Source organism: Microcebus murinus, chromosome 11 (assembly GCF_040939455.1).
Source record: "Microcebus murinus isolate Inina chromosome 11, M.murinus_Inina_mat1.0, whole genome shotgun sequence".
Lineage (NCBI taxonomy): Eukaryota > Metazoa > Chordata > Mammalia > Primates > Cheirogaleidae > Microcebus > Microcebus murinus.
This window is the reverse complement of record NC_134114.1, coordinates 101226446-101254070: the sequence shown is the minus strand read 5'-3', so window position 1 is coordinate 101254070 and position 27625 is coordinate 101226446. Positions and strand designations below refer to the sequence as shown.

Here is a 27625-nt window from a genome sequence, read left to right as displayed (position 1 = left end):
CCTCCATGTTTTGAAAACATATAGAGATCAAACCTATTTGTGCTTTTGTAAAGGTCTGAGATTACTTCTAGCTTATCTTTATCCTTGACACACATAGAACAGGGGTTGCTTGGTGCTGGAAGGGAGAACTCAGGCCCATGCAGATATCTGAGAAGACTCTGGTTGGGGTTCATTCATTTAACATATATGTATTAATCACTTAATTTGTAAAGTCATTTTTCTAGGTTTTTGGAATAATTCAGTAAGTAAAGGAGATGAAAAATTTCTGGGCATTAATTTTATTCAGAAAGTCAGACACAATAGACACTATAAGAAGGTCATGTCTACATAATGTGAGATATGATGCTTTTGGAGACTCCTCTATATGGATGTATCCACACAGATTCTGACCAGAATAACACTCCCAGGAATGTCTATGACATTTAATACATGCAGAAAAAGGAGTTGACAAAATTGAACATCCCTATAATAAAAACACTCATCAATAAAGGTGTAGAATAGGCCAGGTGTGGTGGTTCATACTTGTAATCCTAGCACTCTGGGAGGATGGCTCAAGGTCAGGAGTGTGAAACCAGAATGAGCAAGAGTGAGACCCCATCTCAACTAAAAATAAAAAGAAATTAATTGGACAACTAAAAATATATAAAAAAAAATTAGCCGGGCATGATGGCACATGCCTGTAGTCCCAGCTATTCGGGAGGCTGAGGCAGAAGGATTGCTTGAGCCCAGGAGTTTGAGGTTGCTATGAGCTAGGCTGACGCCACACCACTCTAGCCTGGCAACAGAGTGAAACTCTGTCTCAAAGAATGAATAAATAAATAAATAAATAAATAAATGTATAGAACTAATGCACCTTAACCCAATAAAGGACATGTATGACAAATTCACAGCTAACATCATAGTAAATGGGGAACAGGTGTCAGCTTTTCCACTAACAATTTAAACAAATCAAGGATGACCACTCTTGCCACTTCTATTCAACATAGTACTGGTTGCCCAAGCCAGAGCAATGAAGAATGAAATAAAAAGCACTAAGAATAGAAAAGAAGTTAAATTGCCCCAGTTTACAGTGTGTGTGTGTGTGTGTGTGTGTGTGTGTGTGTGTGTATAATCTTCTTAGATTTCGAACACAAAGAAATGTTAAATGCCTAAGGTAATGGATACCTCAATTACCCTGATTTAATTAATTCACACTGTATGCTTGTGTCAGAACATCACATGTACCCTATAAGGATACATGGCTATTATGTACCCATAATAATTAAAAATTAAAGGAATAAAGAAAGAATACCTTAAAAACGCCACCAAAACACTTTTAGAACTATTAAGCAAATTCAGTAAACTTGCAGGACACAACAAAGTCAATATGAAAAAGATGCTACCATTTTTATACACTAAAAATGAACTGTCTGAAAATGAAATCAAGAAAACAATCCTATCTGCAATAGCTACCCAAAATATACTTAGTAATAATTTTAACCAAAAAAGTGACACATCTTTACACTGAAAGCTAAAGAACACTGAGTTAAAAAAAAAAAAATGAAGAAAACACAGATAAGTGGAAATATATCTCTTGGTTATAGATTGGCAGAATTGAGATTTCTAAGATGTCTATGCTACACAAAATAATGTGTAGATTCAATGCAATCTCCATCAAAATACCAAAGACATTTTTCACTGAAATTTTTTTTAAAAGCCTTAAAATTCATATGATATCACAAAAGACCCTGAATAGTATAAGTAGTGGAACGAAAAAGAACAAAGTTGCTGCATCACACCACTTGACTTTGAAATATACTACAAAGCTATAGTAACCCAAACAGTATGGTACTGACATAAAAACAAACACATAGGCCAAAGGAATAGAATAGAAGGCCCAATAATAAATCCTTTTTTTACATAGATAACTGATTTTAGACAAAGGTGACAAGAAAACACAATAGGAAAGGGAAAATGTTTTCAATAAATTGTACTGGGAAAACTGAACATCCACATGCAGAATAATGAAATAAGACACTCATAGCATATACAAAACTCAAAACGCATTACATACTTAAAGGTAAGACCTGAATTTCTGAAACTACTACAAGAAAACATAAGGCAATCATTTCATGACATTGGTATGGATCATGATTTTTTGGACGTAGCCTCAAAATCCCAGACAACAAAAGTAAAAATAGACAAATAGGATTACTTCATACTACAACATTCCTACATAGTACCAGATACAATCAACAGAATGATGAGACAACCTAAAATGAGAGAAAATATTTGTGAATTTTATACCAGCCAAGGGGAATCAAAATATAAGAAACTCAAGTATAAAATAAAAATCCAGTAATTATTTAAAAGGGGGCAAATGACATAAATATTTATCAAATGACATAAGATATACATATGGTCAATAGAGGAAAAAATGCTCAACATCAATAATCATCAGGGAAAGGTAAATCTAAACCATGATATCAACTTACTCTTTTTAGAATGACTATTATTGATAAGGTGAAAGATAATTATGTGTTGCAAAGGTGTTGAGAAAAGAGAACATCTGCATGCTGTTGGCGTGAATGTAAACCATTACAGAAATTATGGAATACAGTATGGAGATTTCTCAAAACACTAAAGATAAAAACTAGCATAGAATACAGCAGTCACACTATTGAGTATGTATCCCCCAAAATAAAATCAGTATGTTGAAGAAACATTTTGTACCCCAATGTTTATTGCAGCTCTATTCACAGTAGCCAAGATACAGAATCAACCTAAGTGTCCATCATTGAATTAATGGATAACAAAACTGTGGTATATAAAGAGAATAGAATATATAGTATTTAGCCATACCAGATCCTGTCACTTTCTACCAATGGATAAACCTAGAGGATATTATGTTAACTGAAATGAGCCAAGCACAGAAATACAAACACCCCATGATCTCATGGCTATGTGGAATCTAAATAAGTTGATCTCATTAGAGAGTAGAATGGCACTACCAGAGATTGGGGTGTTCTGGCAGGGAGGGGAGTTTGGGAAGATGTCTGTCGAAGGAAAAATATTTACAGTTAGATAGGAGGAATAAATTCAAGGACTCTACTGTATAGCCTGGTGACTATAGTTAATGATATATCTTTGAAAAATGCTAAGACAGTTGTGTTCTCATCACAAAAATAATAACTATGTGAGGTAAAGAATTTGTTAAGTAGCTTGAATTAAGCATCTAACAATGTATATATACTGCAAAACATCATGCTTTATATGATACAATCTTATCTGTCAATTTAAAAATTAATAAATTAATTTAAAAATATCATGGTAGGATAGCAGTATTCCAAACACTGAATCTGTGTCTTCATCATAAGCTTAGCTAAACTGCATCAAAAATGTGTAGTTGATAAGTCATAAGCATATGCTTATGACTGATAAACTAGGTCCTGCACATGGTGGTAAATACAGATATTTACCACCATGTACAGGACCTAGCACAGAACATGGCAGTGGCCAAAGTACTTTAGGCCCAATGGCAATGATATAGAAGACATTCAAGAGGCAGACAGTGTTAATGGTTCCATCTCCGGCTACTCTGTGAATGTGAAAAAATAGTTTACATCTAAAGTACTGAAGGAATGGTTCAATCCAAAAACATGTCATAATCTCATTTTTCTAATGAGAATGAACAAGGACTTGGCTACAATTAAGTGACTAAGAATGAAAAAATATGACTGTGAACTACTCTCATTAAAATAAAGGAAGCTATAATAAAGTAAGACTGAGCAATTCCTCAAGATTGAAATATCAATCTGGAAAAGGAAGATCATTCTAAATTTTAAATCCAAATAAGTCATTCTCTTATTGTTCAAACTTAACATACACACTAAAAGAGAAGATTATGCATAGAAACATAAGTTATACTGTAAGAATTTCATTTAAAAAACTAAACTCAAAATTCATCACTTACTATTAACTTTCCTGAAGAATTTATTTTTAAAATGTTTAATCTTAATAGACTTCCAAATGCTCATGTGCTTTCTTACATAGCATTTACAATATGTAAGACCCACTGTTATTAATGCTTTATCTAGTCTAACTAATTTTATATTTACCACACTTTGTTTTAGGAAATAATAACATTCTCCTTCTTTATAAAAAATGCTAATTGCCTGATTTAATCGTCTGGTCCACTGACATTACATCTTTCTTATTTCAATCATGTTATCAGAATGTTTCATTTCTAAACTAGAAATGCTCTCAAACTCTCCAGATAAAAACAATCTTTACCACATTAAAAAATCCAAACTTCTCATTAAAACCTAAAATGTACTATGTGAAATGACATGGAATGGGGAGAACAGTAAGAAGACTGTAGCCATAACAAAAGCAAAGAAAAACAGCTGAGATGTATGCTTTGCTGGCAATGAACAAAAAGATATACCAAGAAACTGAAGGTAGTTATAAAATGAAAAAAGCAGAATTACTCTTTCTAAATTCAGACAGAGTCAACTGGGTAGCACAGGAACAGATGTCCTCTCTCTACAAGCAGAATCAATACCACTTCTTCACATGACTGTATTCTATCTCTTACCTGGAGCCATAAACTAATTCCAACATAAATACTTACTGCTAATTATGGGGCATCTATTACACAGCTAGTGCTGTCTTGGATTTGTCCACTTCAAATATAAGTCAAAACAGCTACATGACTTATGAAGTCTCCCCAGTTTTACCTAGACAAGTTGACACAATTAAGTCAACCAATACAGTTATCAATTATAAAAAGTAAAAGGAATAATATCTAAAGAAAAAATAGCTTAAAGTTTTTTCTAATTCAGAAAAAAATTAGAATGTACTAATTAATGCAAATTAACATACTCATTGTGGAATTACTCATATCTTCAAATTGTTTTGTGAGCACAATTAAATTTCATAAAAATAATGCCAATAATCCCTGAGCAGATCATATAAAAAATACTTCATAAACTTTGAAAGAAAATAACTATGTATTAAATCTACAATGAGTAAGAGTCAATTAAAACAGAAGATTTTCATGGGGAAGGTTCTGAACCAGGAGCTTTAGATTTTAAGGAAATAAATTCAATACAAAGCAGAGAAAATATATTTATTTTCAGAATATTTGAGGTTTCTAGTTTGCTAGTAAATTATCTGTTTTGTTCTAATATTTTTTCATTGATTCTCAAAACAGGTAAATACATCAAATAGTTACTTTCTTCATAGTCCTCTTACAACTAAAGTTTATTTTTATAATAATATACTTCTATATTTAACTTCATGTTAATCAAAAATAAAAGTTTTTATGTGTTTTGCAGGCCAGGGAGGTCACATGTTCAAAAAAAATGTAGGATAAAATTTTGTAAATAGTCATTTACAAAATTTGAAAAATCCATCCAGAAATGAATGGATTTTTATTATACTCCTGCATAACATCCATTATAACCATCATAATGGCTGTGTAATCCTTTAGTTACATAAAGAATAAAAATATGATCTATGAAAAAATATTCTTTTATTTGAAGTTTAAAGTCTATTAGAATAAAGATTATTAAAAATGTTATTCTACTATGTTATTCAATAGTATATTGTTAATATGAGTTACCTAAAACCTTGAAAAAGGTGGGCCAAGTGCATACTGCTAAGTGATAGAAGCCAGTCTAAGAAGGCTACATACTGACTGCTTGATTGCAATCATATGACCTTCTGTAAAAGGCAAAATTATGGAGACAGTAAAAAAGATCTGTAGTGCACAGAGGACTCTGTGCTCTGTAGAGCACAGAGGACTTTTAGGGCACTGAAACCACTCTGTCCGATGCTGTATGGTGGGGGAATATCATTACATACGTCCAGACCCATAGCATGTGCAACACTAAGCACTTCATTCAATGCTCAACAGTCAACACATTAACTTTTTTCATCAAAACAAATTAAGTTCACACATACACTTAAAAGAAGCATTACAAAATCTATTGTATTTTATTACCTTCATATGTACTTGGTAAAACAATTTAATGCTAAAATTCAAAATCTTTCTCTTTTACTGTAATGCAGGAAACTATTCTATCTCATACATCACTAGTCAATCACAAAGAGCCTCTCCATTTAGAGTTTACTCAGGCATCTAACATCTCAGTGTCCTTAATTTCCTTGGAAGAGTATATCAATGATGCCCACCAAATTCAGAAGGAACTTTCATAGATTTGATGTAGCAAAAACTGCTAGATGCTTTCACAGAAACACTAGAAATAAAGGGATAGTATCAAGTAATTTGAGAGTTGAAGTCCATCAATATTTAATTTACAAAATCTAAAATTATTTTTTTATTTCATATTATGGGGTACAAATATTGTTAAGGTTACATATATTGCCCTTGCCACCCCACCCCCCAGTCAGAGCTTCTAGCCCATCGTCCATGGTGGTGTGCATCGCACTCATTATATAAGTATACACCCACCCCTTCCTCCCCTTCCCACCTACCTGACACTTGATAAATATTTTTGGGTTTGGTTTTTTTTGACATTTTGGTTACATTTTATATCTTTGCCTCTCCCTAGCAAGGGTTAGAGGTATGCCCTTCCCCTCCACAATGTTCACCACATCCCTTAGATGTGGGTCTACACCCCCCAATCCCTGGTGAACACCACCACCATTTGAGCACCATAGTTTTAATTAGTCAGTACCAATTTGATGGCGAGTACATGTGGAGCCCATTTTCCTGATCTTGTGTTGCCTCACTTTGGATAATGGGCTTTAGCTTAATCCAGGATAGTATAAGCAGTGCTAGCTGGCTGTCATTTCTTAGAACTGAGTTGTATTCCATTGTCAACATATACCAAATTTCAATTGTCCACTCAAGAATTGACGGGCACTTGGATTGTTTCCATGTCCTTGCAATAGTGAATTGTGCTGCCATAAACATTCAGGTACAGATTTCTTTATAATAGAATGTATGATGCTCTTTTTAATTTGGGGCTGGGCATGGTGGCTCACGCCTGTAATCCTAGCACTCTGGGTGGATCGCTCAAGATCAGGAGTTTGAAATCAGCCTGAGCAAGAGCAAGACTCTGTCTCTACTAACAAAAATAGAAAGAAATTAATTGGTCAACTAAAAATATATAGAAAAAATTAGCTGGGCATGGTGGCACATGCCTGTAGTCTCAGCTACCTGGGAGGCTGAGGCAGAAGGATTGCTTGAGTCTAAGAGTTTGAGGTTGCTGTGAGGTAGGCTGATGCCACGGCACTCTAGCACAGGCAACAGAGTGAGACTCTGACTAAAAAATAAATAAATAAATATAAATAAAAAATAAAATAAAATTCTTTTAATGCAAAACAAGCTTTCTTTGAATGTAATTACAACTCACCAAAAAAAATTCTTCTCCTTTTAAACTTAAATATATTCTCTCATATATGGTAAGGTAAGAGGACTGGGGAAATACTTTGCTAATATCTTTATATTTGCATAGTTTCTATCTAGAATTAATTTTCTTATTTCTATAAAGATTCGAGCACTATTTAAAGGCTCTGCCACATTCTTCACATTTGTAAGATTATATGGTATGGTATCATGTATGGTATTATTATTATTCTGGTATGAATTATCTTATGTCTAGAAAGGTTTGAACACATGTTAACTGCTTTGCCATATTCTTCACATTTGTGAGAGTTTTCTCCAGTATGAATTTTCTTATGTTGAGAAAGGTTTGAGCAAGATTTATAGACTTTGCTACATTCATTACATTTGTAAGACTTCTCTCCAATATGAATTCTCTTATGTTCAGTAGAGTGTGAATACTGGTTAAAAGCTTTTCTACATTTTTACATTTGTAAGCTTTCTTCTCTACATACAGCTGGTCTTAAATTGTGTCTATTTAGATTTGACAATTTTCTAAAGACTTTCATACATTCATTACATTGAAAGTTTTTCCTATGGGTAGTTGTTGAAAATTCTTTAATTTTATTATAACATTCATTTTGCCCCTTACACTCACCCACATTTTCCCAGTCTTTCCTTAAGTTTAAATTCTGAAAGGCACAGCTTATATATCTTCTCAGTATCTCTTTCTGAAATGAATATTTTATGCCATCCTCTGGCAAATGGTCTTGAGTATAATTAGAAGACATAGCTGAAATTAATAAAAATAACAAGTTTCTTCAGACACAGAAGTATATACATTACAAATCGTATATAAAATTATACTAAGCACATTAGAAATATGGCATAATAAAATACCATAGGCCCTAATTACTTTATAGATATACAAGTAACAAAAACATACTGACAAAATTGCCTTTGTGAGAATTACAGACACCCTAACAGTTTGCAGCACTCCGGGTGAAGTACAATGCCAATACCCACACAGAAGGGGAAAAATGTCACATTTACCCACCACAGCCCTTCCTCCTCCTTAATACAGCATGGTACATATAGGAGTAAACTCCCAACTTCTGGCTTCTTCCACAGAAGAGAAAAAATAATGGGACATGTCCATACTTCTGTCTTTTGTGGGCCTTTCCAAACACTGGTTTCTGTTCCCACACAGTGCTGAAAGGAATACTGCTGTACTTTGGAAAACAATCTAGGTGTGCTGAAACCAAAAGTAAATGATTGTTACAGCAGCAGGGAAACTTCAGCATCACAGACAGACAACTGGCATAGTAACTGATTTATTTTCCAGTTAATGAGATTTCCTCAAGTTCCTCAAGTTTGCACGTACACCTAAAAAAGAATTCTGTAGTATTATAATATGGTTCAGAAAACACTTTTACTCATGCTCTAAAATTTGAAGGCTTGTAAAAAGAAACTTGAGGAAATCTCATTAACTGGAAAATAAACACACAATTTCACAGAAGAAACATCCTGAGGACAGATTTGCGTGGCTACCACAATCCCTAATTCAGTCAATTTGTGTCAGGTTCTCCAAGGACAAAGCCACTCTACAAATGTTGTGACAGGTGGCTTTTTTAAAAATCTCCAAATCTAACCCACAGATTACAACATATACTAATTATCTGGGTAACACAGGCCAATCAAAAAAACAAAATAAATAATCAGAAATCAATTGTAAAAATGGAGATGTATAAATTACATGAAAAATTGAAAATAACCATGTGAATGATGTTCAATGAGTGAAGTAGGAACAACACAGACAACTAAATGAAATCAGGACAGTGAGACTATCAATAAAAATGTATAAAAAGAAACAAATTCTGAAGCTGAAAAATACAATAATAAATGACTGAGAAATTCTCAAATGTAAGAAAAAAGACACACAAAAAATCAAGAAGCTCAACATACATCAGCTAGGATAAACATAAAGGGAACCATAAGAAGACAGATTATAAGCAAAGTTTTGAAAATCACACACAAGAAAAGACAAAGAACCTGAAAGCAGCAAAAGAAAAATGATGTGTCATCTATAAGCCCGATCCTATGAGATGACTGGTGAATTTATCAATAGAAACTTTGTATGCCAGAAAAATGTTAGGTGATATAGTCAAATGCTGAAAAATAAAACAAAACAAAAAACATCATAGTGGAATTCCTATATTCAGCAAAATTCCCCTTCCAAATAATGAAAAAATAAAAACATTCAAAGATAACTAGATACAAAAAAAATCTATCACCACTAGATCTGCCCCGTAAGAAATGCCCAAGGGAGCCCCTTTCATTAAATATAAAATGATACAAGAAAACACAAAATTATATGAAAGTAAATAACTCTCTGACAAAGATATGCACGTACACCTAAAAAAAAATTCTGTAGTATTATAATATGGTTCAGAAAACACTTTTACTCATGCTCTAAAATTTGAAGACAAAGATGTAAAAATAATCATCAACCCACAGTTAATGGGTATATAATATAACAAGATATAATTAGTGATATCAATAACAAAGTTGAGGGCAGATGTAATGAGGAAGAATTTTTACATGCAACTAATTTAAGTTGTTAACAGTTTAAAATATATTGTAACTATAAGAGGTTTTTTCTGTAATCCTCATGGTAACCACAATGAAAATACCTATAGAGATACACTAAAGTATTAATAATAAAATAAGAAAGGAGTCAAAGCCTATGACTATAAAATTCAATGAGACACAAAGGAAGACAGAAAGAGAGAAAAAGAGGGGCAAAACAGCTACAAGAATCAAAGAAAATAATTAATAAATTGGCAATAATAAGCCATTTCAGTTCAGAAAACTATTTAAACATTCATGAACTAAACTTCCCAATCAAAAGATATAAACTGAATAAAGGTATCTAAGAAAATAAAAAAACCAAGATCCATATACATACTATCTACTAGAGACTCACCTTAGAGCTAAAGAAAAAAATGAACTGAAAGTGGCTGGACAGAAATACATTCCATGCAAATGGTAATCGAATGAGAGCAGATGAAAGTCCAGTTAGGCGCAATATATTTTGAGGCAAAAACTGTCCTATATCATAAAGTATACTTTACATCAAAACTGTCACAAAAGACAAAGAATGATATTAAATAATAATATAAAGGTTCATTCACTGGGAACCTATGATTTATTGTGTGTGTGTGTGTGTGTGAGAGAGAGAGAGAGAGAGAGAGAGAAAGAGAAAGAGAGAATGAGAATTAGGGCTGCCAAATACATAAAGCAAACATTGACAAAACTGAAGCAAGTAATATACAGCAATATAATAACAGTAGGACACCTCAATGCCCCAATATCAGTAATGAATAATAAAGCAAGTCACAATATTAATGAGGAACAGAGGACTTGAAAGCACTATAAACATTATACCTAATAAACAAATAGAGAATACTCTACACAACAGTAGCAGAATACACAATCAGAATATACTAGCAGAATACACAAACAGATCATAAAAAATTCTCCTGGATAGAGCAACGTTAGGCAACAAAATATGTATTTTTGCAATTTTTAAAAAATTAAAATATTATAGACTTTTATGACCAAAAGGGAATGAAACTAGAAATCAGTAACAAAAGGAAAACTGGAAAATCCACAGATAAACGGTAATTAAATGACACACTCTTGAGCATGCTCTTGAGAATTAGGAGACTTAACATTGGGAAGTTATCCATACTGTCCCAAATGATTCAACGTAGTCCCTTTAAATTCTTAATGTCATTCTTTTTCAGAAATAGAAAAAGCAATTCAAAATTTATCTGGAATGTCAGGGAACCATAAATAGTTCAACAGTCTTCAAAAAGAGGAACAATGTGGAGGCATCACATTTGATTTCAAGACATGTTATATATGTAGAGTAATCAAAGCAGTTTGATACTAGCTCAAAAGCAGAAACTAGGCAAATAAAACAGAATGTAGGACAGATATAAAACCCTCACATATATGATCAAATGAAGAGTTATTTGCACATCCATATTTACTGTAGCATTATTCACAAAAGCCAATACAATCTTCTCTCATATAATGAATAAATATAACTTGTATATAAAAATAACGAAGCAATTACTTAGCTTTTAAAAAGCAGGAACTCTAACATCTACAATAAGATAATTTTGACATTATGCTAAATAATATAAGCCCCCCCACCCCAAAATACAGATACAGTATGAATTCACTTATATAAAATATCTAGTTACATTTTAAAAAATAGAATTGTGTTTGTAAAGAACAAGACAATAGGAAAAATGGGTAGTTGTTTCATGCATATTTAGTTTTAGTTTTGCAAGATAAAAATGTTCTAGAGGTGTGTGTTTTATAACAATGTCAATATACTTAATATGACTGAGCTGTATAATTAAAATATTTCAGACCATAAATTCCATGTTATGTGTTTTTTACAAAGAAAAATAAACAATATTACCAAAAAGAGTTATGAAACTTTTCAAAAATTATCTTCAAATCACAAATATTTGCAAAAATATATTTTCACCAATAAAAACATTTTGGCACTAATTTGCAGTAATCGGGAAGTGGGCAGGTAGGAAGGAGGGAAGAGGAGAAGGGTATGTACTTACACAGTGGGTGCGGTGTGTACCACCTGGAGGCTGGACACGCTAGAAGCCCTGGCATAGCGGGGTGGGAGAGGGGGGACAGGGGCAAGATATGTAACCTTAACAATATTTGTACTCCCATAATATGAAGGAAAAATAATAATAATAAAAATATTAAAAAATAAAACATTTTGGCATTAAGACAATATCTATGACTACTCACCTAGACAGGTTAAAATAACAATTAACTACCAACCAAGAAAAAAAGGACAATTCATTAACAAAACAGTAGCAATATTTATACAGGCAAACACACAGAAAGTTTTATGGGCAATATACATATGGCTGATATATATTTGACTTTTGTTCCACACTGTCTTAAAGTTGAATATTGTACAAGAAACACACTTAACTTGTAAAGACAAACACGAACTAAAAGGGATGGAAAAACATTTTCCATGCAAAAGGATACAAAAAAGGAGTAGTAGCTATCTTTTTATCACATAAAATAACTTCCAAGACAAAAACTGTAAAAAGAGACAAAGAATATCATTATATGTTGATAAAGGAGTCAATTCAGCCAGAGGATATAACAATTCTGAATATATATGCACCCAAAATTAGAGCACACACACATATACAATGCAAATATTATAAGAGCTAAAGAGAGAGACAGACGTCAATACAATAATTATTGGATATTTCAAAACTCCACTTTCAGTATTGGACAGATCATCCAGACAGAAAATCCACAAAGAAACATTGGATTTAAACTACACAATAAATCAAATAAACCTAATAGATATTTACAGAATGCTTCAACCAACAGCTGAAAGATACTTATTGTTATTCTTAGCTCATGGATTATTCTCAAGGATAGACCATATGTTAGGCCAGAAAACAAGTCTTAAAAATTCAAAAAAATTGAAATTATACCAAGCATTTTCTCTAACCATAATGGAATAGAACTAGAAATCAATAACAAGAAAAACATTGGAAAATACACAAACAAATGGATATTAAACAATATTCTGCTGAATGACCAACTAGTATGTCAAAAGATTTTTTAAAAATTGTTTAAATTTCTCAAAACAAATGAAAGTGAAAACACATTTCAAAACCTGTCAGATACAGGAAAAGTAGTAATAAGAGGGAAGATTATAGCAGTAAGTGCCTACATGTAAAAAGTAAAAAAGCTTTAAATAAACAACCTCAATGCATCTCACAGAAACAGAAAAACAAGAGCAAACCAAACCCAAAATTAGTAGAAGAAATAACAATGATCTGAGCTGAAATAAATAAAATTGAAACTAAAAAACAAAATATCAATAAAATAAAAAGTTGGGTTTTTTAAAAAAAAAATAAACAATTCGACACAACTTTAGCCAGATTGCTAAGAAAAAAATGAGAGAAAACTAAATAAATACAGATGAAAAAGAGACATTAGAAATGACATTGTAGAAATTCAAATGGTCATTAGAAACTATGAGCAAATATATGAAAATAATTGGGTGAATTTTTAGACATATAAAACCTACCAAGATTGAACCAAGAAGAAACACAAAACCTAAATAAACAAATAATAAGTAATAAAAGCAGTAATAAAAAGTCTCCTATCAAATCAAATTCCAAGACCCAATGGTTTCACAGCTGAATTCTACCAATCATTCAAAAAATTATTAATACCAATTCTACTTAAACTATTTTCATTAGGCACCTATTAAAAGGAATCTACATTCCTAATCAAACCGATGACTAAAGCTTAAGTCTTTTGGGGATGGGATGGGTCAGAAAGAGTACTGATTAGAGAGAACTTGCTGAGTACTGGGAAGAAAGTCACCCAAGTATTTTGATATGTTCCATTTAATGGGATTTGGATATATAGTCTATTGTGGCACTAAAAATCTTCTATACCTTTATATAGATTTTATGTTAAAATAACACATCATTCACAAAAATGTCATAGCTATAGGTATGCCCTCACTTTAAATAAAGATGAAGACTTCACTTTACATAAAAGGATTCACAGCTTAGAGGAAAGTCATCACAGGATTCATCTGAACACACAAAAAATGCTATGAGTTAAAAATGCCATTTAAAAATGAATGAATAAATTAATAATTGAATATACATTAAATTTCTACACATTATGAAAGACCCTTAGAATATCCACTGAAATAGTAATTAGCCACAATAGGTAAGATGGCCACTTTATTACACATTTGGCCTGTTTTCCCACTTCAAATTTTACTAATTTAACCAATAATATCTAGAAGAAATCAATATTCCATTTTTTATAATCTCAATCTGCTTATCTTCTTCATATCTAAAACTGGTTAGGAAAATGACCTTATTCATGCACAGGCATCACCTTATGATAAAAAATAAGCAATATTTTGTGTACAGCATTCATTTTTTGGTATTCTGATTTACAATTATTTCTACAAATATACTTTGATAAAATATGAAACTGGCATATTTGTGTACTATGTGATGTGAGATTCACTATTGAATGAGTTTTAAACCAACCAAGCTTACACACCAGCTCTAAAAGGCGGTATGATTCCCACAAAGAAGAGGTCTTATTAAATAACCTCAGGACAGCAGTCATGTTTTCTATGACTAAACAGAGAATGTCGGTGCTAGAAGAAAACAAACAAAAAACACCCACACATGAAAAGTGGGATCTGAGAACTATTCATCTAACATAAAGTTCCAAGCACATATCAGATGTGTAGCACAAGGCTTTGCACTTACATGCTGGTACCCGACTGTTCTTGCAGGGCTTTATCTGGGAGAAGAGATGGAACACTCCTCCTACTAATGCTTTCATTTTCTGTTGAGGAAAAATAAATAAATGAAGACCATGTGGTTTGTAAAGTAAGTAAAAGTTGATTTTCAATCCAATTCAACAAGTTTTGTATCCCCCATCTTTGCCTATCAAGAAGCCTACAATTTCAGTAGGCAGATAAAAGTATAACATCTAAAATGGAAAAGTTTAAAAAACAGGATAGCAAGTATAAAAAAGTTGTATATGGAGTCATTTTTTTATGGTCAGAGAACAAAGAGGTTAAATGTTGTTGTGTTTTAAATATTTGGGAAAAACACCATCATGACCATGATTATTGCTGATTACCTGTCCAGCCTTACCTTCAACACTGGAGATGAAATCTCTTATTTATACCCCAAAGTGTCATCAGAGCAGTCACTACTCTATTTCCTAGGCAGGAGAGGTCCCAAACTGGCCTTCAAGGAAAGACAAGGGGAGGAAAAAACAGTTAAAGCAAAGACACAGACACTAAAAATTTTAAATCACATAAAAATTTAATGAACCTTTAAATTTAAATGTTTCCACATTTGGGAATCCCTCCTTCCAAATAGGTTTTTTTATTGTTATAACGTAAAAAATAATACTTTTCTAAGTGGTATATAAATACAATTCAGACTTTTTCCAATGACCTAAAATTTGTGGTAAAATTAAGTTTTATTCGACTTGAATTATCCAGATAATTACTCTCTACATTCAATCTTATATAATTAACACCTCTAAAAACAGCCCTAGGGATACCTGATTAAACTGACACTATAGTCACAGACAGCCATGAGTGGAGTTCAGGTGTCTCACGAAAGCTGTTCTTCCTCTATACCCTCTCACCTTATCCCGGCCAGAGGTTTCACCCACTGTCTAGACTAGGCCAGCCATGCATGGAAAGTGGATGCAGGTCCCCACAGAAACCACACACAACTAACCAGCTGGCTCAGTGTCACATTCCATTACATGATTTACAAGGGCAGTGCTTTAGAAAGGGCACCACGACCACAAGCGGAAAAAATGGCCAAATATCAGAATGTCTTATGCTGTAGAGTAGGGAGGTAGAAGGACATGGCTAGAAACACCAACACCAATTCCCAAGACAGCTGAACAATCCAAGTGCAGTAGCTCAGCCAACCCTTCCAAAGAAACCCGATCCAGATGGAATCCTGCTGCTGCTCGGGGCTGCGTTCACCCCAAGGGAACTCTACCAGTTGTCGGTGCATCCCTCCTGCCAGCTTTGACAGGGAACAGGGGCGCAGCCCCCCAGGCCTGGCCACCACCAGGATCCCTCTCCCGCCCTGAGTCCCCAGGGACAGAGGAGGCGCTCAGGGCGAGGCCCCCACCCCGCCTCGGCCCTCGCCACCCTCCGTCCGCAGCAGCCCACCGACCCCGCCCAGCCCGGATCTAAATTGAGACCAACCTCCGAGTTCCCATGGTGACCAGAGTTAGCAGCCATGTCCCCCTTCCAACCCCGACCACCACCTAGAGACCCGAGTCCTCCTGGACCTCTGCGCCGGCGCGGGTGCCCACCCCCACCCCCAAATCGACGTGGGGCGGCCGCGCCTCAGGCGGGCGAGAGGCTGACCGGCGCAGACCGGCGCAGACCGGCGCCCCCTGCGTCAGCGCCCGCTGTCCCTCAGGTCAGATGCCGCCGGCCCTGGCGACTGGGGAGGCGGCCCCGCCAAGGGACAGGGGCAGGATGGCGCAGGGTCCCCGCTCCAGCCCGGCGCCCCGCAGGGAGGAGCGGGCTTCGGGCCCGCGCTGAAGGGAGCCGGCAGGGAGGCGCCTTCCTAGAGGAAGAAAACAATCCCAACTCTCGCAGGGAGAACTCGAGGGAACGCGAGAAGCAGCCAGCGAGGCGGGAAGCCGTGGCGCGGGGTGGGCCAGTGCGGGAGAACGCGGGGAGGGCCTGCACGCACGCGGCGGCCGCCAGCGCTGAGCGCTGAGCCGTAAACCCGCGTCCTTCCGTGGCTGTGGCGAGTGCGGGCGCCGGGGTGGGGGCCGCGCAGCGGACGGCCCAAGTCCACGCGGCGTCTTCCTGGCGCCAGCGCCTGCTGGGATCCGAGTCTCTGCGAAGGAGCGCGGGCGAGGCGGCGTGCTCAGGCAGGGAGAGGAGCGCCGCCACAGGCCGCGGCCTCGCCCCGCGGTGCGCACCGCGGGCTGGAGAGATCAGAGCAGGACCCTCGGGCCGGACCCCGCCCCAGCATCAGCCCTTGTTGCCTCTGCCTCAGCGCAGCGGTGGGAGCCTGCCTGCTCGCTGGTCGTGGGACCATCTCCAGGCAGCTCTGGCCGTGGAAGGTGCCGCTGGGGCTTGTGCGTTGGCAGAGAGGTGGGAACCTCACCCTGAGCAGAGGAGTTGCTGGATTCCCACCTCCCTTTCAGTGGACTGCAGAGGGGAGCCCCTCAACACCGTCCCTGCTCCCCAGGCCTCGGGATGGAGCTGCTTGTTGCAGTGCTGTGACTGTGCACACGTGGAAGCCCACAGCATCTCCTGACCTCTTGTGCAATCCCGAATGCTAGTCTGTCCGGGTAACCCTGGCTGGCTTCTGCACACGTTTGCACCAGCACAAATGTGGCAGTAACTGATTTCAGACTGCGGCAACAGGGGTCGTCAGTCATTCGCACTTCCTAAAGTAGTATATCTGAGAAATGCATTTTCATGATCACCATAAGAAACTTAAATATAAATCACTAATGCTTATTTCATTTAAAAATTCCTTAAAATAAAATTTGTCATTTGAAGCAGAAATTAGAGCCACATATTATGGAGTGTATAACATGGTGAAATAAAATGTGTGAGAGTGATGGCAGAAAGGATGGAAAAAGAAATAGAAGTACACTCTTTTAAGGTTCTTTGTATCATGTCTGGACTGTTATATTATTTCAAGATAGATTTTGATAAAATGCAGTTACACGTTGTCAATGCCATTGGCAACCACCAGCAAAAGGAGATATAGTTAATAAGCCAACAGAGAATATGAAAGAGACTACTGAAAAGTACTCAAATAATCCAAAAGAAGGCAGGAAAAGAGAGGAAAAACATAACAAACACTAGACCAGATGGGATGAGTAGAAAACAAATACCAAGAGTGTAGGCTTGACTCAATAATTACTTTGACTATAAATTGTCTAAACATGCCAATTAGAAACAGAAAAAGTTACACTGAATAAAAAAACACCAAAACCCAACTATATGCAGTTAAACACCTAGCAGGGATCCTCCCCAGAAAAAAATATCTGCGCCTTAAATGATCTCCTTTTGCAAGCTCAAGATTGTCCTTGTCTTGGAATCAATGGGCTCATGTCTCTGCTTCTCAGTCAGGACTATTCAATTAATTATAAATAAGAAAATACCCAGTCTTTCTAGAATCCAGCAAAATCATTTAAAATCAGTGTTTATGTTTATAGAAGGGAAGGAAATTCTACAGGGCAAAAAGTGAAACCACAAATGTTTGTCCTCTTCTCTCATACCACATCAATGCAGAAGACTTCTGTGACCAAATGTGTGCAAATTTCTCCCTACCACCAAACAAGCAATCAATTTTGCAGGAGTCACCCCAGCTAAACACCTTCAAAAACAGTTCTATTCTGTTACTGTCTACGTGGAGATGGCATCAAATCACACAAGTTGTGGACTCAGTCCCACAAGACTGTCCATTCTTGGGACACCAGATGCAAGTTCAGGCCTCCAAAACTTCTGACCAACCAGCTTCAAGTTGGAAATCCACATTCCTCTCTGTAGATTTGATTAATTTGCTAGACCAACTCACAAAACTCAGAGAAACAGTTACTTATGTTTACTGGTTTACTTTAAAGGATATCCTAAAAGATGTAAATAAACAACCAGATGAAGAGATACATATGGCAAGGTATAGGGGAAGGGTTGTGGAGATTTCAAGCTCTTGCAGGGCTTACACCCTTCCAGAAGCCACCCCATGTTCAGCTATCTGGAAGCTCCCCAAACCCTGTCCTTTTGTGTTCTTGTTATTGAAGGCTCTTCTTATGGGCAGAATTAATTTAACCATAGACCATTTTCAATCAACCTATCCTTCAGCCCCTATCCTCTCCCTAATGGGAGTAGGACTGAAAATAATCCATCCCTCTAAGCACATGGCTTATTCCTGGCAACCAGCCCCCCATCCAGTGGTTTCTAGGGGATTAACAAAACAAAACAAAACAAACTCCGTCATTAAAATAAGCTCAGGCATGTTTGGTAAGGCTTATAAATAATACTAAATTGTCTTTCACTTTCCCATTCAGGAGCTAATTCAGGAACTAAAAAAACAAAACACCAAATACTTTAACAAAAGATACTCTTATTGCTCTAATCAGTTAGGAAATAATAAAGCTTATACGAACTGAGAGCCAGGAATCATGGACAAAAACCAAAATATATCTACCATACTACCACAGAAATTGCAAGACATTTAAATTTTATATATCAACAGGAAAATCAAAAGTATCTAGTCCTCTCAGACAATAAGCAGGTCATTTTATGATTATTTCCATGGTAACAAATCATTTAGCAAACAGTCATAGTGAACACTTCTATGAGTTGTCATATCCCATCTCATAGAATTCACCATTGACTCTAACATCCAGGTAACAGGACACAGAACAGAGTTATCCACTGACAAAAATTCTTCACCCTGCACAAAGAAGAAAGTGATATTTTGCTAAATCTTTTTAATCCACCAAACTTTTCTACAATGCTTTTCTTGTGAAAATGTAATCATTGCTCTTCAACCAAAATTGAAGAGATTTTTTCTATGTCCTTCCCCAGGTAGAATTCCCAAAGCTAAATTCTGGAACTCCATTGAAAATTGCCTCCAAATAAGAGGTATGTCTGAAAAAGAGCCATTGCACTGAGGCCAGTGTGGTGGCTCACACCTGTAATCCTAGCACTTTGGGATCTTGAGTTTGGAGGATTGCTTAAGGCCAAGAGTTTTAGATCGGGCTGGGCAACATAGTGAGATCTGACTCTACAAAAATCTTAAAAATTAACCAATGTGGTGACACATGCCTATAATTCTAGCTACTCAGGAGACTGAGATGGGAAGATTACTTCAGCCCAGGCACTGGGGGCTGCAGTGAGCTATGATTGTGCCACTGTACTTTCTAGGCTAGGCAACAGAATGAGACTCTGTCTCAAAAACAAAACAAAACAGAGCAAAACCAGACCTGAGAAATGTACTGTATTTGCTCTGGGCGAATAAAAAATAGGTGAAGAATAATTTTTATCACATAAAATATATGACTAGGTTTTTTTCTTTTTCTGAAATCTATCACTTTCATGCAACTTTGAAAGTATTTTCTTATATTTTGAGCTCTACTTCTCAAATTCACTTTATTGTTAATGAAAAAGTGAAGTTGAAATGAGTGGACAAAACTTTTCAAGGTGATTCTTTCAAGGAGAAGCAGTAGTGACAGAAATGTTGGTCTCAAGTGTCAAGTCAGGCCATCCTAGCACTTGGGACAAACTCCTGCCCTACTCTGCTCACCATACTGCTCAAAGACCGCCCTCCCAGGAGCCACCTGCACTGTTCCTATACCCCACTGTGTACCACCTCACTCCCCTCTAAACCAGCATGTAACTGGCTGGCCACCAATGTGACTCCAAATAATGGAAACTGGGGTTGGAGGAAGAAAATATTAATGTCTCAAGAGGTTAGCTTTTTAGATAAAAGATATGCCAGAAGATTCCTCTGAGCTCCAGGGCATCCAGCAAATTCTCCCCAGAGGCTCCAGCCCCATGCCTCTGGCTGTCCTCTGGAAGGAGGTGACTCACAGCTATGTTCACTAGACAATCCAGGAGACATGGCTGGTGTGGGCACCCGGGGCCATCCCCAGACAGTTGTGAAAACCAGGGCCAGGAAAAGACAGGAAGGTGGCTGAGGACAAATCACCCAGTAAAGTCTCCAAAAAAGTAACTCAACCTAAGACATCCTGGCAGGGTTTCTATGCCTAGAAAAAATAAAAGGAGAGGTACAAAGGTAGTTTACAGAGGAGTATCAAGTAAATACTCTCTGATTTCTGCTCATGTGGAATTTTCAGCAAAACATTTTTTTAAAAGACAACCACTGTTCTGTGAAAAAATAATAAACTAAAATATTCTGTCTCTTTCAACAGTCCAATAAAGAACTTATAATGTTGTGAATTATAAGTTGTCATTTGGGAATGTGAGGAAGGAATCAGAAATTTGGGACTTTACCACAAGCCCTAGAAGTTATGCAATGTTGTATTTGAGAACCTGCCCATGCCGTACATTGGAAATGTAACACTTTTCAGTCCCTCCAAGAAGTGTTAAAATAACTGAAAAGAAGTCAATTAGACTGAGGTGAATCTAGTGTTCTGGATTTCCTACCTACGAATATAGAAATCTAACTCAAATGCATGTTTTGTATACTACCTAGACAGAAACAAAATGTAGGCTTAACCAACCACAACACACCTATTAACCTGATTACATAACCAGAATATAGACACCTGGATAGTGCAAATGACTACACAACTCTAAGCAATCAATTATTGAATTTGGTTTGCACCAAATTCGTGCACCCCCCCTTTTTTTGAGACAGAGTCTCGCTCTGTTGCCTGGGCTAGAGTGCTATGGCATTAGTCTTGCTCACAGCAACCTAAAACTCTTGGGCTCAAACGATCCTCCTGCTTCAGCCTCCCAAGTAACTGAGACTACAGGCATGAGCGACCATGCCTGGCCTTTCACGCACGTTATAAAAGCCTTTCTCCTTTAAGCGTCTCCAGTGGACCCCAAACCACAATTTGTGCCAAAAAAATCTTTAATGTTTTAATGGTGCCATAAGTTAATATTTAACAACAAAGCAGAAGACTGGGGCCCCCACGGACCACAGCTTCTCCCACGCAAGAGCCCCGCACATGGAGTGAGCATCCTACCCTCCCATCATCACCGCACAATCTGAGGAAGACTAGGGGATGAGTGAACAAAACTGCCCAGTAGAGCTCTAGCTGGACCACATGCCGTGTTTCCCCGAAAATAAGACAGGGTCTTATATTTATTTTTCTCAAGAAGACACCCAGGGCTTATTTTCAGGGGACCTGTTATTTTCCCCCCAAAGCCTCAGCTTGCAGCACTCACAGGCTGGCCAGGACCTGACAGGGGGAGCCGACCTTGTTGGTGGGGCTGCCCACACCTTTCCGGTCACCTCTGGGATAGTAGCTGTCACGATGGGGCAGAGGAGAAGGGCTGCCTTTACCGCTCTGCGAGAAAATGCATAGGTTGTGCAGATGCCCAGCGTAGCCACGCCCATCACTAGGTCTTATTTTCCGGATGGGGCTTCTATTGCACAAATGCTTAGAAATCCTGCTAGGACTTATTTTATGAGTAGGTCTTATTTTTGGGGAAATACGGTATGCCTTGGAGAATGAGACAGAATGGTCCAGGCTGCACCAGCCTGGCCCTTCCCTATGTCCAGAAAGGACTAAGGGCCCACCTGTACCAGCGGGGAGGCAGATCCCCAGACAATACCCCCGACCGCGGGATGCCTGTGTCCCCATAGCCAGTTTACCAGTTCCAACAAACCCACACACTCACCAGTTCCTGGCTTCCAGGGTGTCTTGCCATTCTCCCTACAGGTCTCCTAGTACACTCCGGTACTAGTACTGCGGCAGAGCCACCCAGACCTCCCAGGGCAATGGAGAAGGAGCAGAGAACACACTGGAGTTTAGCAGGCTGGCGCAAGAGACAAAGGCTCCGCCAGACGGTGGAAGGTCCCCCCTCTTCTGCTCTGTGCCTGATTGGACAGTTCCACAACGGTGCAGCTCCACCGTTTGGGGCCCTGAGTGACAGGTGATGGGAACCTACACATTCATGGCTGAAACCAGGGCCTGTCTGCGCTGGGACCTGACACTTCCTGGAAGACATTCACATTTAACCTTTTCTATAAGGTTATATCCATTTATGAATTATATATATGATATTCAAAATTTGGAACAATATAATGGCAATTATTTTTAAATTTCACATTTTCTAACCTTCATGTCCACTGCTCTTTGGAAGAGGCACCCTTAGTTTTAAACAGGGAGGCGATCCTCTTAGGCAAAAATACATATTAGAAACAAAGTACGGGCCATGTGTGTCATTTTAATCTTTCTAGTAGCAACAAAGAAGAAAAAGAAACATACTCGATTGTAATAATTCATTTAACTAAATATATCCAAAATACAATTGTTTTCCTATGTGAGCAATACAATATTACTAATGAATTATTTTATATTTTGGTACTGAATCTTTCAAAATGACTGTATTTAAGCTTCCGGCACATCTGGACTCAGAAAGTACTTTTGGATACACATCTGGTTTTTACACTTTTATTTATATTACAGTTGAACAGTGGGTCCAAAGACTGTCTGCCTGCCTGTTCCTTTCATATAAATGTTTAGAATTTTTTGATTACTATATTTATAATTTCACTTATTTTACGGAGGGTTGCCAAATAGCAGTTTTCTAACTCTATTATGTCCTCTACATGTATTAGTTGTCATTCTTGTATAAGAGTTACATTTTCTCATGAGCTCTTTATTAAATTAGAAACTAGCCTATTAGGGCCAGGCATGGTGCCTCACACCTGTAATGCTAAAATTTTGGGAGGCTGAGGCAGGAGGGTTGCTTGAGGCCAGGAGTTCAAGGTTGAAACTGAGAAACACAGCAAGATTCTGTTTCTACAAAAAATTTAAAATTAGACATGTGTGGTGGTGTGTGCCTATATTCCCAGTTACTTGGAAAGCTGAGGCAGAAGGATCTGCAACTGCACTCTAGCCCCAGCAACAGAGTGAGGCACAGTCTCCAAAAAGAGAAAATAAAAGCCTATCAAGAAAAGTACAGGCCAGGCGCAGTGGTCCAGGCCTGTAAACCTAGCACTCTGGGAGGCCAAAGTAGGTGGATGGGATTGTTTGAGCCCAGGAGTTTGAGACCAGCCTGAGCAAGAGCAAGACTCCATCTCTACTAAAAAAAAAAAAAAAAAAGAAAAAAAAAGAAAGAAATTAGCTGGACAACTAAAAGTATATAGAAAAAAATTAGCCGGGCTTGGTGGTACATGCCTATAGTCCCAGCTACTTGGGAGGCTGAGGCAGTAGGACAGTAGGATCGCTTGAGCCCAGGAGTTTGAGGTTGCTGTGATCTAGGCTGATGCCATGGCACTCTAGCCCAGGCAACAGAGCAAGACTCTGTTTCAAAAAAAAAAAAAAAAATGGAAAAGGATAAAAGCTTGATTCTTTATCAATTGTCATAATAATAGTGGTGTGGTCCCATTGAACAAATAAATATATAATATTTTCTTAAAATTGTTTGTGTTCTTATAGAATTTTATGTACTGCCATTTAAGTCTATTTTTGAGTTCCAATTGTCTTATTTTAAATCAGCAAGGGAACTTTTACATAGCTTCCTTTGTCTTTGTGCCATGAAACCATATGTTTTGAGAACTTTCTTGTTTTCCAGTGCAAACAGACATACTTCCTTTTGTCTGTTATATAAGTTGCAAAGAGATGTCACCTTTGGCATTTTCCTTTTTACTTGACTTATGGTGCTTCATAGAACGTACAATATTTTGGCTTTATATTGTGTACTTTATCAATCTTTGCTTTTATTAACATTTCTGGGTTTGAGTATATGCCATATTTTTCACAGCTCAAAAATATTTATCAATGTTTTCTTCTACTATTTGTATGTTTTCCACTTTTTGGCATTTAGATTTCTCCTTTGTCATTTACCTTATTATAGCATGTGAAGGATGAATCTATTTTCATCTTTTCTTAAGGAATATCCAGTTTCTAAACACAAAATATTAATAAAGGTGCCTCCTCCACAGTTTTTATTACATATCTTCTCTTAGGTACTTTGCTAGATTTCGACTTTTCTACTGCCCTGGTCTGTTTGCCTATTTTTGCATCAACACCATACTCCTTTACTTACAGAATATTTTAATGTTTTTAATTTATAATAGGACAGACACTCTCACTGTGTTCTTTCTGAAGGATTGCGTCTATTCTTGTATGTTTTCTCTTCCATGTGCACTTTGGAAAATCATTGCTAGCTGAAATAAAAACTGACAGAATCAATTATGACATCAAACAAAATGTTGCAGTTAGCTTAAGAATACATGACTTTATATTATTGAGTTTTTCTATCCAAAAATAAGATGCCACTTTTCATTTGTTTAAGTTTTCATTCATATATTACAGGAATTCTTTATTTTTTAGCTGATATAGATGCCACAAATTTTTAATTACATTTGTTCCTAAGTAATTTTGTTTTATTTTTAAAAATATTTTATACTTTTTATTGTATTCTTCTAACACTATATTCATGAATGATTGTGAATTATATTTAGAAAACCTACTGTGTTGTACATCAATGCTGTATTAGTCTTTTCTCTACCAATTCCCTTCTGTTTCCAGATATATAATCATCTCATGTTCAAAGTGAGTCTTACATATTTATTTCCCTTTCTCTTTCTACCTTCAATTGCCTTGGATAAAGCTTACTTCAAATTTAATGAATACTATAAGTAATGTTTTGCTTTATAGTGTTGTTTCTAAAAAGAGTAGTAATGTCCCTCATGTTTTCCATGAGTATGAAAAAGACCATTTTGTCATGGCTGGGTGCAGTGGCTCATGCACTGGTCTCCTAGCACTCTGGGAGGCCAAGGTGGGAGGATCGCCTGAGCGCAGGAGTTTGAGACCAGCCTGAGCAAAAGTGAGACCCCCATCTCCATTAAAAATACAAAAATTAGGTGGGCATCATGGTGTGTGCCTGAAGTCCCAGCTACTTGGGGCATGAGGCAGGAGGATCCCTTGTACCCAGGAGTTAGAGATTGCAGTGAGCTAGGCTGATGCCACAGCACTCTACTCAGAACAACAGTCTTTGTCTCAAACAAACAAACAAAAGACTATTTTGTCAATTTTGAAAAGATCGATTGATTCCTCATTTTGACGGTTTGAAATAAACAGGATAGTGTGTTTAATTCTGCTAAATGGACATTTTTTTGTCTATGAACACAATCATGTGACTGTTCTATTTATCTCCATGAAAATGAAGAATATTATCAGTGTGGATTTCCTAATATTGAATTACTCTTAAGTATCATCCATAAAATGCATTTTGTCAATATATATTGTTTTTAACAATCACTTAGGATTTGTTTGATAGTATTTTATTTTACATATTTCATGTGTAGACAGGGATGAGATTTTTCTGTAATAGTCTATTGTTGGGGGCTGATTTTGGGGTTATGCCTTATACTAATTATTTGTCAAGTGGCACAGCGAGCAGGCTCTTGAACCCTGGAGGGTCTTGAACCCTAAAGCAAGGTCTTGAACCCTAGAGGATCTTGAATCCTGTACGAGGGCTGCCTCATTTCAGGTGGTGGGACCGAGAGTATTACCCCTTCAGCTAATGGTAAGTGGCACCTGACAGGGGACTCTTGGGAATAAAAGCAGGGTCTGGAACCCTGGGAGGGGTCTTGAACCCCACTAGCAGGGTCTGGAACCCTGGGAAGTCTTGAACCCTTTACTGAGCAGGGTCTGGAACCCTGGGGGGTCTTAAACTCCGTACTGAGCAGGATTCGAACCTGTGTGGCATAACCCCAAAATCAGCCCCCAACAGTCTATTTTGTACAAAATTTGTAAATTTTGAGTACCAATGCTCCATTTGATTTTCAAAATTTATTTGGAAATACTCCTTCCATTGTAATGGTCTTGAATTGAGTTAGAAGCATTGATTTATATAACATTTAAAATGGCTATAGAATCCCCCTGTTAAAAAACTTGATCCTGGAAATTTATTTATGAGAGCCTCTTTTATAAACTTTTCTGCTCCTATAGATTTTATTCTGTTTAGTCTTTGAGTCTAAACTGGGGTCTATATTGGTAAAGAATATTTTCCTAGAAAAATGTCCATATCATCTAGTTTTGAAATCAATGTATGTTGACTATGCTAATTATTCTTTAATAATTTTAGTATAAATTTATGATACTAATTTATGATGTTCAGTCTTCTGCATCTAATCCATTGAAGCATCCTTCTTAGTTTTTCCTGTCATCTCATTTTCCTTTCTATAACTTAAACAAAGGGGCACCTTGGGAATTCAAGAATTAACAAAGTGTTAAATTTTGGGTAAAGAATCTTCTCGGGGACGCACATAATAAGGTGTATAACACATTCTTCACTGTCAGTCCCTTCCACATACGACATCAACATTTCCTGCTCTCTTCTACATGAGACTCTGTCTGCCTCCATGGATCATGGAAGAAGAAGAGCCTCTCCCAAACACTTTAATGTTCTTTTTGTAGACACTGATTACGAACTAGCAATTATTTGGGGGATTCATGGCAAAGATAGAGATTTTCAGAAATAGTCTCTGTTCCACTGTCATTTTCACTGTAGATGAAATGACAATTGCAGCTCTGTGGGGAGGTGAGGTCCCAGCTCAGGATTTTTCTGCCTCCCTTCCACATGCACACTAACTGCCCAAACTCTCACACTGAGATCATCATCCTGAAAGCAGGAAGGAGTCAGGTGAGTATTTTAGTTTATTTTTAATAATTTTTTTCTGCAACAGGGTTTCAAAAATTTCTTATTAAATTAACTTTATGATATCTATTAAAACAGCACTTTCAGGATTGGAAAAATGGAAAAAAGAATTTACTTAAAATTGTTTATTTTGGGTTTGTTATTCATATTTCCCTAAAGTTGTGAGAACAATGAAAGTGGATTTAGGGTTCCCCATCCCCACCCACTGAAGCTTTAGGGTTTTAGAAAATAATTATTATGGGTGCCTAAGAGCTGTATATATTTGTAGGGTATGTATGAAGTTT

General features: G+C 36.9%; 1 long non-coding RNA gene across 3 annotated transcripts in view; it reads right to left on the bottom strand.

The window, feature by feature from the left end:
• The window catches only part of LOC105870028 (uncharacterized), a 61047-nt gene extending 43572 nt beyond the window's left edge, over positions 1-17475 (bottom strand). Inside the window, exons 1-4 of one of the 3 annotated variants that reach the window (XR_012921738.1) lie at positions 16197-17475; positions 15112-15207; positions 14719-14797; positions 10550-14603 (exon numbers count right to left, since the gene is read on the bottom strand). This is a non-coding gene — a long non-coding RNA (uncharacterized LOC105870028). Of the gene's footprint in view, positions 1-10549; positions 14798-15111; positions 15208-16196 lie in introns of those variants that run through there. The other 2 variants (XR_012921739.1, XR_012921737.1) reach the window with 2 other exon arrangements.
• Between the last annotated feature and the right edge of the window lie 10150 nt (positions 17476-27625).